This window comes from Dipodomys spectabilis, unplaced genomic scaffold (assembly GCF_019054845.1).
Source record: "Dipodomys spectabilis isolate Male_0828 unplaced genomic scaffold, ASM1905484v1 ptg000378l, whole genome shotgun sequence".
Lineage (NCBI taxonomy): Eukaryota > Metazoa > Chordata > Mammalia > Rodentia > Heteromyidae > Dipodomys > Dipodomys spectabilis.
This window is the reverse complement of record NW_024871055.1, coordinates 877222-886052: the sequence shown is the minus strand read 5'-3', so window position 1 is coordinate 886052 and position 8831 is coordinate 877222. Positions and strand designations below refer to the sequence as shown.

The 8831-nt window shown below is 34.0% G+C and overlaps 1 non-coding gene across 1 annotated transcript; it reads right to left on the bottom strand.

The window, feature by feature from the left end:
• Positions 1 to 4199: 4199 nt before the first annotated feature.
• On the bottom strand, positions 4200 to 4305 carry LOC122096584. The gene has a single exon (XR_006145346.1). It is a non-coding gene; the product is annotated as a U6 spliceosomal RNA (small nuclear RNA).
• Between the last annotated feature and the right edge of the window lie 4526 nt (positions 4306 to 8831).

Below are 8831 nucleotides of genomic sequence, written 5' to 3'. Positions count from 1 at the left end.
TGCTTTACTTTTAAAAAAAAAAAAATTCTGTCTTAATGTTTGAGGATTGTGTGTGTTTGTGTGTGTGTGTGTGTGTGTGTGTGTGTGTGTGTGTGTGTGTGTGTGTGTTTACAAAGATCAGAACATAACATTTTTCTTCATTTCAAATCCATCTTACAGGTCATTGTAAGTTGTGGCTAATGGGAGAAGTCCCTTGTTTTTTTAAGGATGAAACAGAAAAAGATATTTGTGCATGTACCAGAGTTGCTTTATTAACGTAGTTGAACACTGAACTTCGATTTATATCTTGGCTGTTGTTGTGAATAATGTGAATAACAATGAACTACAGATATATTACGAGTTACCCGGAGAGAAATAATCACATGATTGGTGGGTCAGATGGTATTTCAACTATGATTTCTTTAAAAAACTTCACACTACTTTCTACAAGGAGAATACTAACCTGTATTTTGACCAAGAGTGTAGAAAATTTCCTTTTCCTCACACTCTCACCAACATTATTACCTTTTATTTAAAAGTTAATAAAGGGCAAATTTTTACTATCTTCAGTACCCCAGACTGGCTTAAGACTGAAATCCAACCTCCTAAATGCTTGGAATTACAAACCTTTACCACCACACCTGGTTCCTTTGATTTTTTTTGATAAGAGTTATAATAATTATAAAGTAGTATCATAGTAATTTTGAATTACATTTCTCTAATGACTTCTGCTCACAATGCATTAAGCCAGCACAGAAGTTATATTAAACACAACTGTGTAAACCCACTGGTGATATAGAGGGGTTTATGGAAAACATGTCTATTCAAACTTTTGTCCATTTTTAATCAAGTATCTTGTTAATCTCATTTTTAATCTCTCTATACAAAAATAATTAATTCAAGGTAGTAAAAAGGAAAAAATTAAGCAACTCCTAACATTTTCAATAACTTGATATTGCTTAAATCATTTTCTGTTTATGCTTGAAACTATATAACAATTTAGTTAGGCCTTTTACATACCTATATGTATTTCTTTTATTTTACATTGATTGCTCTTTCCAAAGCCTGCCTGTCTAATTTTGGTTTCTTTCGGTTTTAAATAGTTCAGATTTCAAACTGAAGAATAAATGAAAGTAAGCAAACAAAAATACAGTTCCTCTCATCTGATAATGCCTCTACAAGAATAAGAAAAGAGTTCATCATCCTAAGGACTCTTAATTCTTAAGATAATATTTGCTATAATGCTAATGTTATTACCATTTTAGTGTTTGGAAAAATTGTAATTAAAGGCACTAAGAGCATGGCCCAAGACACACAGTGAGGAAGGAAATGAGTCAAATTTCCAAAAGTCTTTCAGCAATACACAAAAGGTAAATAAATTCTCTCCATTCTCTGGTACTCTCAATTCAATATTCATATTGTCCAAGAAATAATAGCATAGCAATTATTTTCCATGGTGATTGTTTTCTGTTACGTTTTGTCTTCAACACAGACTGTGTTTGTGACATTGGGTTATTATGCACAGAGCTAAGCTTATAAATTATGGTCCAAGGAGAGGCAAATTCTTCTGTCCCATAGTTCCAGTATAGGTTTTACAAAGTACTAAATCTTTTAAATATCATCACTTACTGTATTTTAAGAATTCAAGAATGAAAAAATTCACATATAATCACTCCAAAATGCTTTAAAACTAGGAGATGATAAAACAGGCCTCTGTGAAGTAAATTTTCTTCTACTTTTAAAATTATTCTGAAAGCCTTGTGCTGGTTTGTCACACCTGTAATCCTAATTACTCGAGATACCTACTCAAGAGGCTAACATCTGTGGATAACATTTGGAAGCCAATCAGGGCAAAATAAATTCATGAGATTATTTTCAAAAATTTTAATGAACTAGCAAAGTGCCAGGAATGGAGATGTAGCTTATATAGTAGCTCACCAATCTAGAGAGCAAGACGTAGTGAGATCTTGAGGCCCTGATTTCAAACTCTGAGCATGCTAACACGCAGGAATTCACACACACTCACTTTTTTCAAAATATCTTCATATCAGTGTTTTGCATTAATTTCTTTGTTAATGATAATATATGGGTAAAATAGGCAAAATAAACTCTTCCATCTCAAAACATTTTTATACATTTTTTTGTAAAAATAATGTACAAAAGGGGTTACAGTAACATGAGCAAAGTAATAAGTACATTTCCTGTCAAGCTTTGTTACCTCTTCCTTTGTTTCTCCCCCACCATTACTTCCCTTCCACCTCCACAAGTACACTCCTCACAACCCCAAGCCCCACACAATGTCCCCAGCCTAAATTGTAAAGTTCGTTTTTCAAAATAATGTCTTGTGCATCTATTGTTATACAATGGGTCAAACTGTATTCCTATTTAAGCATGTTGTTTTTTTCCCTTTCCCTCCCCAAATTAGAGAAGTGTATATACAAGATGCAGGTGCACCAAAATCAAATAAAGTGAAAACGAGGGTTATACTGTTGGGGAGGAACATATAAAAAACAAAAAAAAATCACGTTGTACATTATAAATATGTGAGAAACAACAGCAAGAAAGAAAAAAAAATTGTGTCTCTATCTTGGGGGTCACTTAGCTTAACATCAACTTATTTAGTCATATACACAAAGCTTTTCAACATTTCTGCTTATCCCAGAACATATACTAGTTATTGCAAATAAGGGATACCATGGGACTTATGTTTCTTTGGACTTGGCTTACATCAGTTAATATAATTTTTTCCAAGACTTTCCATTTCCTAACAAATTGGGCGATGTCATTCTTTCTGGTGGAGGCATAGAATTAATATATAGACATACATATGTATATATATAGTATATGTGTGAGTGTGTGTTTGTACACACATATACACACAGAAGATTTTCCTTTTTTGTTTTTTAGAGCAACTTAGTTTTCCACCTACATCATTTTTTCAAATGTTTTTATTGTGATTAAATGGTTACATAAGTTCCCAAATTTCACAATATTGTGGGATAGTGATGCTTAGTTAAAGTCACAAACACATTCTAACTTTGATGGAGCAAATTGTCTATCATAGTCTACAACATTTATGAGTTCTATGAGCTTTGCAATAGAGTTATTTCTTATATATATATATATATATATATGCATATATATATATATATATATACTTCTTTTGTTTTGAAATATGTATATTTTTTGTTTTGTATAGCGTCAGCTATTCCCTCTTTCCCACTTGTTCCCTCCCTCCCTTCAGTGACATGGAGTTGCTTAGTTTATTTTGGTCAATGTCCAGTGCAGCTGATGGATCCCACTATTGTATGTTTTTCCCTGATTCTCTCTAGTCTTGTGTCATCCTCTGGTTTCCCTTCAGTGTGCACATATGATCAGCAAAATGGGGTTATTTAGTAGTGATTCGACCAGATGAGTGGAAGTTCTTGGTTTCTTAAGTGTTGTTAATTTTTTCATATCACCTTACATTTTGGATTTAACATCCACTTATCATGGAGACCATGTGCCGTTCGTCTCTTTGCTTTTGGCTTACCTCGCTCAACATGATTTCCTGTAGCTTGATTGATTTCCTTAATAATGCCATTATTTTTGTCCTTTCTAATGGATGGAAAATATTCCATTGTGTATAGTTACCACAGTTTTTGGATCTACTCATCTCTGGTGGTACATATGGTTTTTTTTCATATCCTGGCTATTGTGAACAGTGCTGCAATAAGCATGGAGGTGCATGTGTCCTTGAATATTAGTACCTGTTGTTCAGAATAGATGCCTAGAAGTGGTATGAATGGGCCATAAGGAAGGTCAATATTTAGCTTTCTGAGGACTCACCAGACTGATTTCCAAAGTGGTTGTGTAAGTGTACATTCTCATACACACACACACACACACACACACACACACACACACACACACACACATACACACAGAATGTTTTCTTGGTCATTCTTCTACTGAGGGACATCGGAGTTGGTTTCATATCTTAGCTATGGCAAATAATGCTACAATAAACATTGTTGTGGTGGTTGTTTTAGTATGGACTTGTTTCTGATCATTTAGGGGAATGCCCAAAAGTGGGATTGCTGTGTAATAGGGGAGCTCTATGTGGAGTCTTTTGAGGAACCTGCAAACTGCTTTCCAAAGTGGATGAACATGTTTACACTCCCACCAAGAATGCAGTAGGCTTCCCTTCTGGCCACATCCCTTCCAGCATCTGTTGTTGTAAAAGTATGGAACGATTCACTAATTTGCGTGTCATCCTTTTGCAGGGACCATGTTAATCTTCTCTGTATGTTCCAATTTTAGTGTATGTGCAGCCAAATTGAGCACAGAACATTATTGTATATATAAAGTGTAATTGATTTTCTTAAACTAGACAATTCAACAAAAAGTAAGTTCAAAAGAATTGTGAAATTTTAGAACCATTTATTTCTTACATAAGCACACATTTAAGAGTAAAGTCAAGATTGACATGGCAAAAACAAAATAATTCCAGGTATTTGTTGTTCATGAGATGTGTAGGAAGAGGAATTCAATTATTCTACACAAGGCACCTGTCATAGTGATCATTGCAGCAAATGTTAAGGTTTGTTAAAAGTTTTAATGATTTAAATATGTTTATTTTTGGGATTTGCTTATATATGATAAAATTAAGACTGTTTGGCAGGTCATAAAATTTTTTGATAAAGTATATAATATTTCTAGTAGCATGTACTAGTAAGTATGTACATTTCAGAGTTCATAGAAACTTTACTAATGAGAAGTTGCAAAGACTGTTTAAAGAAACAGAGTGAAGAGTTAAGATTTAAAGTACACAGTTTCTGTTAAATCTTTAGGGCTCCCTTACGTTATATGTTAATGATGAAGAAATAATTATATAAGCCACATATAAATGATGAGATGAACTATAAATAGTAATCTTAGTGGGTAAATTTAAAGGCTACTCATAGCTTTATCCAGTTTTACATGTACAGGAATATGAGAAAATAGTAAAATCTACTATGTACACTTCAAATACTGAAAACCCTGGTAATTGTTTTGTTTTTTATTTTAGTAATCATTAATATTTAATTATTTTTTTCTTCATAGCATTTTTCCTTGTAATATAATAAAACATTTTGTGAGTTGTCATTAAGAGGTACTTTGAGAATATTATTGGGATGGCCACACCATTTTTCATAGGTGCATGTGAATTTACAAAGAGCAAAACTAAAAACAAAATACTGATTAAAATTTTTATCAAGTAGAGTCTGAATCAGTAGTGTTGACAAATGTCCACACCTAAAATCTTAACCCTAGGCTGAAGTAGTGGTATTACAGAATTGAGGCCACAAAATTGAGAAACTGTGTTTTGTTTTGTTCTTGTTTTTTTTGCTTTGGTTTTGTTGGTTGTGGGGCTTGAACTCTGGGTCTTGTGTACTGTCCCTCAGTTCTTCAGCTCACGGCTAGTGTTACCACTTGAGCCATAGCACCACTTTCATTTTTTCTGCTTATGTCATGCTAAGGAATGAAATTCAGGACCTCATTCATGCAAGTCAAGCACTCTACCACTGAGCCACCTTCCCAGCACCTGAGAAACTGTGATTTAAAAAATTATGTGAACAATATTTGCTTTCTCCTTTGGGTTATATAATGAAAAATGTAAACATATTTTTATATTTTTGTGAATTGTCATACTTCTAAATTTATACTAACTGCAGCCAATTTATCCTTTTCAAAGTCAAGAAATATTTCTGAGAGCTTGCTTCTGTGAAGACTGTTTTTGCATTTTTAAGTTCTTCTGAGTCATTTTTATTTTTTATCAAAATCACTTTATATTTTATGTTGATGAGTTATCATACATCAACTACCTTCAAATGTACATGTAGAGTCTCAATATAGCAGTATGAATTTTCTCATACAACTCGTTTATCTGTTACGCACTTTAAGTATTATGATATTTTTCCCTCTCTTGCACTCTCTCATTTCTGCTCTTTCTCTTTCATGCTCTATGTCTGCTACTTAGATTTTCTGCTGGTCTACTATTATCCGTCAGGATCCACTGGTTTTGTGGGGACATGATAGGGACCATCACTTACCCTTGCATTCTTTAAGAGTTATAACAGTGACGTGAAATTATTCTTTGCCATTCTAAATGGCAAAACAACAGATCTAGGAATTCCTTTTCACTTTAAGTACTATTATAAATTTTATCTCATATGAATCATTGAGACTGATAAGATACTTTTAGCTTGGGACCTAAAAGTTCTTTTTCTTTACAAGCAACCTTTTACTTTTATTATCAGTAAGTAACAAAAACAAAGCTATCCTAATGAAAGTAGGCTGAAGTTGTTCACAGGGATGAAAAACAAGGTAATGGGGGAAGTAAGTACAAAGGATATCCCTCATATAGCACAGATCCTTAAGAGCAGTTTATGATGTACACTTTGTGATAAGCACAATGTGCTGGGAACTGTAGATTAAATCACTGAACACCTGATATATATTTATATGCACATATATTTATATATGTATATTTATTTACATATGCATATATGCGTATATAGGCCCATATATGTACACATGAATGTTACTATACACACAAATACATACATATGTACACACATGTACACATGCACAAATGGAGAAAGACACATAGATATAGCCAACAAAAGTTTCACTAGTTGTTGAATATGCCTTTGACAGAATGCTTGGTAACAAATGTGTTGAAGATATATTTGTCTCTAAGAGTTCTTTTACTACTCCTCTTATCTCTTACAACTGGTAGGTTTAGAGAGATTCGACTTGAAAAAATGCAGTACAAGTGATAGCAAGTCACTCAGAAATCTAAATAAGTATAGGTCATATGGTGTCTCCCTGCTCCCCATGGAATGCTTGCTCTTGTAGACACTCTCAAAAGCCAAAGTAGTAGGATTATTAAGAATAAAGTTATAAGGCTTTAAATGGCATCCTTCCTTGGGCTCTTTTCCAACAGCCAGCATCAATTCCTAAGCAGATGAGTGACTCCCCAGAAGACGGGAGCACAGGTCAAAATTTAACTAACCCATATGAAAAGTCTAAAGTGAGAAATGCTGACTGAGGTCGTGCTGATGTCCTGGCCACTAAAATAAGAAAAAAAGAAAGTTTTTTTATGTATTAAAATTTAAGAATAATTTGTAACCTGTCAATAAATGTGTAGAACACAATTATATCAACTGACAAAAGATGATGTGCATTTCATTTATGTGATTTTGGACTTGGAAAGTGTTTTTAAGTGTGTCTACACAAGTAGAATCAGCATGAAACAAGCCAGCATTTCTTCATTTAAGACACAAGGAAAGGATACAGGTTGTCCCATTGTAACAATGAGATTTGCAAGATACTATTAGAGGGAGGTGGACGGAGGTGTTGTGGATGTGTGAAGGTAAGGAATAGTAGGGGAAATACAAAGGAGGTGGTAACAATGCTCAATAAGAAATGTACTCATTACCTTACTTATGCAACTGTAACCCCTCTGTACAGTATCTTTACAATAAAATATATATTAAAAACATACTAGGAAAACTGTACATATAGCAAGTTGTATTTGTCACTCAATATAAGTAAAGTATTAGTTTTAGGACCACAGGCATACTAAAATTTTGGATGCTCAAATTCTCTACATAAACACAGTATATTATTTTCATTAGAATCTGCCCACAACCTAGTGCAGTGGAATTTCTGTGAAAATTTTTACTATATTCTATGTTTGTAGTGGAAAATAAAATATATTCACTATCAACAGATACAAATTTATTTCAGATAATTTTTGTCTGCATTTTGTGGATGGAATTGCGAGAGCTAATTTGAAAAGCACAAATTTAATTACCAAGAGCTATCTTCAAGATGTAACAAAGATATAATACAGCATCATTGAATGGTATGGGACTCTAAGGAGAAGTACTTCAATTGAAACATTATCAGAAATTGTAAGCAAGCAAAGACTATTTAGAAATGCAGCTGCTAGATTTCTCATGGAGAGCTTTTATAACATTTGAAACACAAGTCAGAACCTCATGGAAGTGTAGACAATTTTCCTTCACCTTTCTGTCAATCTTGGTCATTATCAATCATAATATAGCTAATCTAGAATAATCTTGTAATAAGAAAATGTTTATGAGAAGTGGAGGAGAATGGTGGAGGAGAACCTGGAGGCTAAACAATCTCTCTCACAGAAAGCAGTTTTAGTGTTCCAGCGAACAGTACTAGGCTAGAGTATCACACTGTGTGCCATCACAGTACAGAGTTTGGCTAGAGAGGGAAAATCCAGGGAAGGAGACAGATCAGAGCAGTTGCTGTAGCCATGGCTGAGGCAGCTTTGGTGGCGGCCATAGTCACTCCGCCATACATACAACAGAGGGGGTCCAGGACAAAGGCACCAGACACAGTGGGTGAGCAGATTCTACTCAACACCAGCAACAACTGAAAAGGAGCAAATGAGTTAAACCATCTTAACAGGCCCATATCAAGCATTGAAATAGAAAAAGCAGTAAGAGACCTCTGTTCTTAGAAAAGCCCAGAACCACATTGATTTACAGCAGAATTCTACAAGGTTTTCAAAGCAGAGCTCATACCAATACTCCTCCAACTCTTCAATGAAACTGAGAGAAAGTTCACTACCAAACTAGTTCTATGAAGCCATCATAACCCTCATCCCAAAACCAGGCAGGAACTCATCAAAGAAAGAGAATTACACACCCATTACTTTGATGAACATTGATGCCAAACTTCTCAACAAAATTTTCGCCAAACAATTCAACAATTCATCCAAAAAATTACATACCATGATCAAACAAGATTCAGTTCAGGGAAGCAAAGCTGGTTCAATATACACAAAT